Here is a 10,315-nt window from a genome sequence, read left to right as displayed (position 1 = left end):
AGGACTGCGGTTCCCTTGCCTGCTGCAATTTCCTCCTCTTCGGATGTAGTGTGGTATGAGTCCTTCCTCTTGGCGCCTCTACGCTTCAGTCTGATCTGCTACCAGGTGCGGGCCGCTTTTCTCGGGGAAAGTCACCCAAATTCTCTTGGGTGCTCGATTACCCAGGTCCGGAGGACCTCCACCTTGGGTTCTCAGGGTATTCGCCTTCTGCGAGGCGGTGAACCGGGCATCTCACAGTGTAGCAGGGTTCTGCTTTTGAGCTGTCCTATGGCTTCCCTGTTGCCCACTCCTCCTTTCGATTGGAGGGTGTTATGCCGGCCTCTGTCTCGACTACCTTATCTCGCCGGCTCTGTTTGGCTCCCGCTCGGTACAGATCACTCCGATGTGGCTTCTGTCCCGCCAGACTTCAGAGGCTGTTCCTTCACTGTCCTCCCCTCTGGGGAGAGCATGGTTGTTCATGTGGATGGTTCCGGTGTTCCTTTTGGCCTCGTACTGTCTCCCTTGTCCACACTGGCTGTATTAGCTGTGCCTATTTACCGAGTCTACCGCGTTCTGTCCTCCCGCTGAGTGCAGATTGCGTGGTCCATTCTAAGTCAATGGTCCTGCTGTAGACTTACCTTCTCGGTAACTTGGGGGGACTACCTTTCGGTCCAGATTGTCCTTTGATCTCCCACACCGGGACTGTAGAACATGGCTACATCAGCATGGACTTTAGCCTGTCTTGTCCTGGCATCTGGCGGATGCTGGGCGGGCCCTTTGGTTCCTTTCAGTCTGTCCTTCTACTCCCCCGCTAGGGTGGATACGGGACAACGTTGCCCGGGGGCCGACGGGACCAGTTTTGTCGACTTCTGCCCGTGTTACTGGTCTGCGCCTGATCACATTGGTTTTTTTCGCCCGCTTGCCAGGCGACTCCAGCGGGTTTGCTACTGTCCGCTCCTGGCTGTATTTCGTCCAGGATCTGTCGTAAGACTTATGGTTCTTTTGTCTGGGGTTCTGTGGGAAGCTGTGCATTCCCCACTCTGACCTTTTCTCTCCCCATGGTTCTGTCTTTTTTTCCAGTCCGGCCTGGACCTGGGACTGGGATTCCTTTACTTGAGGTGTCAAGTGTCAGCGCTGTTCTTCCTCTTCCAGCGTTCCCCAGCCCTCTGGGCCTGTCAAGACCTTCTTACTCGAAATGGCTCTTTGGTTCCTCTGTACTGTCCTTCGGTATCGCCCTGGGAACTTCATACTGAGCTCTCGGTGCTCCAATCTTGTCCTTGGAGCCGTTACAGAAGTTCTCTCTACCCCGTCTGTCCTGTACGGTTGTGTTTCCGTATCAGTCGTGTCTCTGACTGGTGCCTGAATGGCCCCTTTTTGTTCTGAGCCTTATGTCTTTTCCCAGGACAGGGCTGTTCTACATCCCGTTCCTTCCTTCTGAAGGTGGTGTTTGCCTTTCGCTTCAACACTTCACCGATTTTGGACGTTGTTTGGGCCTTGCCGGTTTTACTTGGAGATCTCCGACTCTTGTCGACGTTTGGTCTCTTGGGTTTCCTGGAGGTCCGCACTTAGAGTTGACGGACTCCAGGGTGGTTTTCCTCCGCCTTATCAGATTGGCTATTGCTGAGGTTACCGCACCGAGGGCAGGATTCTGCCTTTGCTGTCACCGTTCATTTCACCAGAGCGATCGGTGCCTCCTGGGCCGGAGACATTGGGCTTCGGCCATGCATTTGAGCAGGGCGGCCACAGGTCTTCCGTGCACGCTTTACAGAGTTCTACAGGGTGCATACTCTGGCTTCGGCGTATGCTGCCTTGGTCCGCCTGGGTCTGCAGGCGGAGGTTCCTTGATGCCTTCGGGTGCTTCGCCTTGGAGCTGTGGTCCCTCCCCTTTTGGACTGCTTTTGAACGTCCCAAGGTCTTCTGTGTCCCCCAAGGAAACTGGGCGAGAAAACGAGATTTTTGTATAACTTACCAGTAAAATCTCTTTCTCGCTCTTTCCTTGGGGGACACAGCACCCACCCATTCATTGTTTTTCTCTACACGGTTTCCGAGTTTGTGTTACCCGTTGGGTAGTTGGCTTGTTGGTTCCTTGTTGGACTTTGCCTTTTCTCACTGCTTGGACACGCAACTGGCAGTCTCTCTCTCCAGGCTGAGGGTATAGCTGTGGAGGAGGGGCTTAACAGCTTTCACTTAGTGTCACGCCTCCTATGGAGATGAGCTATACCCAAGGTCTTCTGTGTCCCCCAAGGAAAGAGCGAGAAAGAGATTTTACTGGTAAGTTATACAAAAATCTCGTTTTTTCCTACAGTTCCTGGATTGTAGGGTGGTCATAACCATGGAAACAAGCAGTGTATAATGTGATGGAAAAATTAATCCAGCCAACAAAGGAAGCAATATGGACAATCACACTACATTAGTAAGTGCCTTGTATTAACTTTCTCTACATGATAAATGCCATTTGCTGAAGTGAGACTTTGAGGTTTAAGTTTCATGTACACAATGTATTTTGAAATCTGCAGTGTGTCTTGCAACGCAAATGGAGAGATCTGAGGCACATCCATGTCAAAATCTGCATACATTCTATTGCCGTGTGCAAGTACCCAAACCTGCAGCTCAATCACATTTCTTGTACATTTTTTTTTTTTTTTTTTGTCATTTTTCACTTGCAAAAATGTGTTCCTTTCTGGAGTAACATCTTTGTTTGTTCTGTTCTTCAGGCAAATGTGCACAAAAAAAGACAGCAAATCAGCTACTGTTTAAAGCATATGAAGCAGAATAGTGAGATGTCTGAGGAAGAAAGAGAGAAGATGAACCGCAGACTGCAAAGGATCCTCCATAGGAAAGACAACTATCTAGAACGTGAGCGGATCCTTCAGAGGCTGAAAGAAGACCTCAGATGAGACTCTGGAATAGAGGACTATTTCACACTGGAGGTTTTCTGATCATATTGTTCTGGAAAACCCATAAAGGAAGTTAAGACTTTCTATAAGAAGTTACAGTATTAATCCTCCTCAAAGTGTGGGCAAATCCCCGGAGCCAGGCTGACAATGTGTTTCTAGGTACATCTACTGACATCATCTTCTCTGGATCCTAACTTGTCCACATGACTACATCTTCCTGCTGTGCATGGATTTACAACCACTCTGTACATGAAAGGTATTGTCCAGGATGGTACTACTCAGGACAGGCTATCCATATCTGATGCGGCAGTCTTACACCATGTACCCCTTCCGTTGTTTTGTGGTAGCTCCAGTCGTGAAATTGCACATCTCCGTCCATTGTGTAGTGGATAGATCTGGTAACTGCAGCGTTGTAGTAGCCAGCTCCATCCACTGCACCAGGGTTCAGAAGCCTCCTGCACTCCAGCTGTGGTGAAACTACGATTCCCAGCATGCACACTTGCTAGGCTGTACTCCGAGCTCGCATAGAAGTGCATGGAGCATGCTGGGATTTGTAGTTTCCCAACAGCTGGAGTGCCAGGGGTTACTAAACCATGCACAGAGCTGTCAGGATGTTGAAGTACCTCTGATGAGACGTTGGTGGCCTATTCTGAGGATAAGCCAGTATCGATAAAATCCTGGACAAACGTTTTATAGTTTTACTTGTTTGTAAATAAAAAAACAATGGCCCTGGAGGTGTTGTCTCCTTTAAGACTCTAGCCACTGCTTGCATTTCCTTTCATACCTCCTAAGCCTCAGTCACCTCATCTGTGTCAGTGCTTAAATCCATAGAGGTCAGTGTGTCTGTTTTTAGTATCTCTTCCTAATGATCTGTGTTGCATCCATGGTTTTCAAGGACCCATAGACTCTAATAGGCGTGATGGATCCGTGAACACAGACAAAATAGAGCGTGCATACGTGCTAAAAAAAGGATGTGTGAATACATACATTAAAATGAAAGGGAGCTCATGCTGTCTGTGGAGAACAGGTACAGCACACTGACGTGTGAATGAGGCTTTAGGCCTCATGCACACGACCGTCGTTGTGTTCCGTTCCGCAAAATGGGGTTCCGTGATCCGTTTCCGTGTGTCTTCTTTTATTTTTGGAGGACCACCAGACATAAAAGAATGTAAAAAAAAGGTCAGGTTTGCCATGCAAATGATAGGAAAAAAAAACGGATGCGGACAACAATCTTGTGTGCCTCCGTGTTTTTTAGCGGTCCCATTGACTTGAATGGGTCCGCGAACCATTTTCCGCAGACAATAGGACATGTTATTTTTTTTGACGGACTGGAACCACGGACGTGGATGGCAAACGGTTCCATAGAAATGTATAGGTCCGCATCTACAACGCTAAAATCGGCGGAACAGACGCGGAGACCAACAACTGTCGTGTGTATGAGGCCTTAGGCGGAGTTCACATCACTGTTCAGCTTTCCATTCTTCTGATCCGTCAGAAGAGAGAAAAAAAATATGGATCCTGTTGCATCAGTTGTCATCCGTTTTTTTTTTTTTTTCTGTCTAAAGAAATGCATCTCAGATGGAAATGGCTCAAATGGATGACAACTGATGCAACAGGATCATTATTTTTTTTTTTCTCTGATGGATCAGAATAACTGAAAGCTAAACAGTGATGTGAACTCAGCCTTAGGCCTCATGCACACGACCGTTGTGTTCCATTCAGCAAAATGGGGTTCGGGAATCCGTTTCCGTGTGTCTTCCTTTATTTTTGGAGGACCACCAGACAAAGGAATGTAAAAAAAAAGTCAGGTTTGCCATGCAAATGATAGGGGGAAAAAAAAACGGACGACAATCTTGTGTGCCTCCGCGTTTAGTGGTCCTGTTGACTTGAATGGGTCCGCGAACCATTTTCCGCAGAAATAATAGGACAAATATTTTTTTGGACGGACTGGAACAACGGACGCGGATGGCAAACGGTGCACTGTCCGCATTTTCAACGGCTCCACCTGAAACGCTAAAAAAGGCGGAATGGACGCGGAAGCAAACAGTCGTGTGCATGAGGCCTTACACAACGAAAATGACATTGGTGAATATGTTCTTCACCAAATGTGATCATAGCATAGAAGTAGGTTAAAGGGGTTTTCCAGGAGTTCAATACTGATGGCTTATCCTTGGGACAGGTCAACATCTGATTCATAGGGGGGTGGGGATCGGACTTCTAGCACCCCTGGTGATCAGCTGTAGATATCAAGGTGCTGTTTATAACAGCATATGCTTGTAATGGACTGGGAGGAAACTGGAATACCCTAAGGCAGGGGTAGGCAACCTCCGGCACTCCAGCTGTTGTGAAACTACAATTCCCAGCATGCTCCATTCATTTCTATGTGAGTTCTTAGAAGAGCAGAGCAAGTATGCATGCTGGGAGGTGTAGTTTCACACTTGCTCTGCTCTTCTAAGAACTCACATAGAAATGAATGGAGCATGCTGGGAATTGTAGTTTCACAACAGCTGGAGTGCCAGAGGTTGCTGATCCCTGCCCTAAGGAGACCCAGGAAAACAAGGGTGTCGTGTGCATCACTCTGACATGGTCCAATAAACTGTGACTGCAAGCTTAGTCCGTCCGGAAAGAGGCTAAGCGCGCGGTCTTGTGACCTCGAGACTATGCACCACCTCAGGTAAAACGTTAAGCTTTCTCATGTTGACGCGTCCTTATGACCGCTATGCCAGATTGCTTCTCAGCCTATCCCTTTGTACTGGCAACTGGTATTCAAGCACTACCTCCACCTGACATGTCTACAGCAGGGATGGCCAACCTGTGGCTCTCCAGCTGTTGCAAAACTTCAACTCCCAGCATGCCCAGACAGCCTATAGCTATCAGCCTACAGCAGGGCATGGTGGGAATTGTAGTTTTACAACAGCTGGAGGGCCGCAGGTTGGCCAGCCCTGGTCTAGAGCTACTTACTCCATACTCTAACCCAGAGGTCAGCAAACCTCCGGCACTCAAGCTGTAGTGAAACTACAATTCCCAGCATGCTCCATTCATTTCTATGAGTGTTCTTAGAAGAGCAGAGCCAGTAGGCATGTTGGGAGTTGTAGTTTTAAAACAGCTGGAGTGCCAGAGGTTGCCTAATAACTTGTAAGCTCTTATAGGCAATATCTTTACCTAATGGGGCACCCGTACCATTTTGCCTTTCGTGTACAAAGAGGTATCGCCCAAGGAAAGAGAACCATCTCGCTAGCGCCACCTTGTGGACTTTGACTCAGGGAGACACGGGAGGCTCTTTCCTTGGGAGATACCGCTTTACATATTATTTTCCCATAGAGCATTGCCAGTAACTCTTCCCCAAGGCTGGTCTCTTATTCAGCAGCCTAAGCTGCATTCAAGACATCACACTCAGCCAGAACCCTCCTCCGTACGGATGTGGAGGATGCATGCGTTATCCTAATAGCAAACTATGTAAAATACTGTTACTAAGGTGCGTGGCCTTGTTTTGTACGTGGTCCATTCTCCACTGAATATCAATGATTGTGAATGCAGTTCTAGGATATACGGTAGTAGATGGAAAAATAGGGAAGCAAAGGCATGTACTAACAGGGCTTACACCAAAAGAAGTCAGTTTTCTACAGTTTAATAAATTCCCCCCAAAATGACTACGCCATAAAAAGAAAACAAAACCACAATCTCACAAAATTCTTTTATTTTTTTCTTCAAAAGACATAGAACTTTCTTCTTTTATACAATCTACAGTCTAACAACATATACAGATACAAAGTGCCTACAGTACATGCTGATTTCAAACAAATTACATTCAGAGCACTGTGGATTTATATGGAAAATAGGAGAAGTTGTGTCCAATTTTATGTGCCGCTTCCAAGCAGATAAATAAAAAAATTATAATAATAATCTAAACATTTTGTAGCCATTATAAGACGTATTACAGTGAAGGCTTCTAATTGATTCAGTACCTGAAGAAGTAAAGGCAATCTACTCTGTTCACATTCAACGCCAGCAGTATCGGATACAGTTTCATACCACGTTGTGATTGCCGATCACCATACAGACATAAAGAACTACCACATTTGCTTTGTTTGCAGTACATTGGTCAGTGCCTAGTAGACGGCCAGCACTATGGTACAATAACGAGGACTGGTTAAAGCATTATTTTGGAAAGCGCTGGGGTATAGATACTCTATTGACATCAGTCACCCTGAAAACCCAAAATACTACACCAATATTGATTTACACACAGTAACATTTTCCCAGGATGGGATTGTAAGAGTTATCACCCAGACAGAAAGAACAGTCGGGATGGTGCCACCTACTGGAAGTGTTGGCATAACAAGATGCTTCTGATTCTCAGAGATACCTCTTGACATATTATTTTCCCCATGGATCATTGCCAGTAAGTCTCCATACAAAGCCGGTTTCCTTAAAGGGGTATTCTGGTTACATTAAAGTGGCTGTCCCACGCAAAATATTCTACAGTTTTCAAACCAGAACCTGGATCTGAATACTTTTGTAATTTCATGTAATAAAAAAAATTGGTATAGTGGTATAGTTATTCAATAAAATGTATCTGTATAGCGCCACCTGCCCTTTGCTTTTTTTTTCCTTCTTTCTTTGACCTGCTCACTGAGAAGGCCGCACATGCTCAGTTTCATCCTTCAACTGCCTCCTGAGCTGTGATAGGTAGAGCATGGACACGCCCCCTGAGCTGCAGCAGAAAAGACACTCCCCTTGAGCAGTCAGCAGAACAATGAATGGGGAGATCTCTGGACCCATGTGAGGGCTGGTTCTAGCTTCCTTAGGAGATTGTCATGTACTACAGTATATGTGGCAGATTTTTTTTTTTTACATGGGATAACCCAAGTTATCCCCTAAATCAGGGATGCCCAACCAGCGGCACTCCAGATGTTGCAAAACTACAACTCCCAGCATGCCTGGACAGCCTACAGCAGGGCATTGTGGGAGTTGGAGGGCTGCAGGTTGAGCATCCCTGCCCTAGAATAGTCAGAGTCATACCTCCGGGACCCCCACCTATCATCAGAGCCTGGGCCCTGTACCCTTCTGAGATAAATGGAGCGGCTGGTTGTGGCTGCTCCATTCAATTCTATGGGAATTCTGGAGATAGTGGAGCGCTGTACTCAGAACTACCATAGAAATGAATGGGGCAGCCATGCGCATGCCTAACCAGCCACTCTGTTCATTGCAGGGGTATGGGGACCCCGTTCTAGTGATTGGTGGGACCGCCACCGATCGAATGGTTATCCTTATCCTGTGGATAGGGAATAATAATGTAACCAGAATCCTTCTTTAAGGGGGACGCATCCATCAATTTTTATTTTTTACCATATGTAAATAGTTTTTATTATTAAAATAAAAATAATGTATAAACAGTGGATGGTTTTCTGGATATAATTTTTTTTTTTTTAAGTCACTTCATGCATTTTACTTCCTGTCCTGGCTCTTTAACGTCATCTTTGTTTGGACCATTAGCACAGCATACAATCTCGCTTGATGTTCTCAGCCAGACTATTCACTCTGACCGCAGAGGGTAAGGGAGTTAGTGACTGATTTAGAGCATCACACATTACCCTAAGTGCAATGCTCTTCTGTGGGCATCTATATCCAGGCCTGGCCAGAGAACAATAGAGCTGTCACACTGTCATCCTAATTTTACACCTACTATTATAATGAGGATTATCTATCAGATAACATCTTTTCCTCACAGCAGCAGTAAACTGACATGGGATTACCCATCTATATAGGAGGTCTTAGCATTTATGCTGACGGACAGTATTTATTTCTCAAAGGTACAGTACTACCAAAATGAAAAAACTGACAAAAGTTCTAAACCCCCCCCCCCCCATGTATAAACAAATATACCCTTTATAATGGGAGTGTCCCGTTAACCGTTAAGGAAAGCCAGTACCCCAGCTAAGCTAGGATGGATACAGTGGTTTCCGAAATGTGGCTATGTAATCAGTACAAACATGGCAATGGCGGTGATCAGATATTTTTTAGATCATATTATCAGGTCAAGATGATTGTCCATGAAACCTGGTAATCATCATCAAGATGACTTGGAATTTGGCAGAAAGACTAAATCGGGAGATTTATCAAAATTGGTGTAAAGTAGAACGGTCTTAGGCTACTTTCACACTGGCGTTTCTGGGTCCGCTTGTGAGATCCGTTTCAGGGATCTCACAAGCGGCCCAAAACAGATCAGTTCAGCCCCAATGCATTCTGAATGGATAAGGATCTGTTCAGAATGCATCAGTTTGGCTCCATTTCTAGTTTAGCTTTATTAGAGATCGTCATCAAACTGCATTATCTGATTTTCACTTTTTTACATTAGTCATGGCTAGGGATGAGAGAATCCGAACTTTACAGGTTCGGGTTCAGGCAGTGAAGAAATTCCGTTATAATGGAACATGACGGAATGCAAAACGGAAGCCTTTAAGAGGCATTCCCTTCTGATCCGTCATAATACAAGTCTATGGCCAGGCATAACGAATCCGGCTGGTGTCTGCTATGCAGAACGAAAAACAAAAGTCCTGCATAACAGAAACCAGACTATTATGACGGATCAAAAACAGAGTGCCTCGTACAGGCTTCCGTTATAACGCAATCCATAACGGGATTCCTCCACTGGCCGAATGCTAAACCCGTAAAGTTCGGGTTCGCTCATCTCTAGTCATGGTATAATCCCCTTAAAATCTGAAATGCTCTGCCCACTGTCTACAGTACATTCGTTTTATTAAGAATTTTTCTGGTACCATTCAAACCCAATGTCAATGAACATACAGTAACACACAAAAGCAGTTCCCGGACTCGGATCTTGAGTAACACAGAGTATCACCAGACGCAAGTGTTCAATCCCCCTGTGTCCTGGTCTATATCAGGTCAACTGTGATGCATCATTCACATCTGCAGTATGTATGAGGATAACAGGCCTGGATCTGGACAAATTATACAGAATGCCCCAGATGAGACGTATCCTGTACAAGATTAATATTTCATTTGTATAGAGGCATTTAAGAATATCCAGTCCGCCATCACAGTAATTCAAGTACGCGCCTACCAGCACGCAAGGAGTGATCGCCACCTTACTCATATCACATGCTTCACATGTTCCTTCGGACAACATACGGAAGACGTTCCAGATTTTCAGTGTTAAAAACTCAGTTCGTAACTATCAAAGCTTTCCCATGTCAGATACTGCAACAATAAGGCCCCATTCACACAACCGTATTTTTGCTCTGCATCCAATCGGCAGTTTTTTTGTGCAACGGATGCGGACCCATTCATTTCAATGGGGGCCGCAAAAAATGCATCCGTATGTCCATTCCGCAGTCCCACAAAAATATAGAACATGTCTTATTCTTGTCCGTTTGGCAGACAAGAATAGGCATTGCTACAATAGGTCCGCCAAAAAA

The sequence above is a fragment of the Bufo bufo genome, chromosome 3, assembly GCF_905171765.1.
Source record: "Bufo bufo chromosome 3, aBufBuf1.1, whole genome shotgun sequence".
In the NCBI taxonomy this organism is placed as follows: Eukaryota; Metazoa; Chordata; class Amphibia; order Anura; family Bufonidae; genus Bufo; species Bufo bufo.
Note: the sequence above shows the minus strand (reverse complement) of the source record.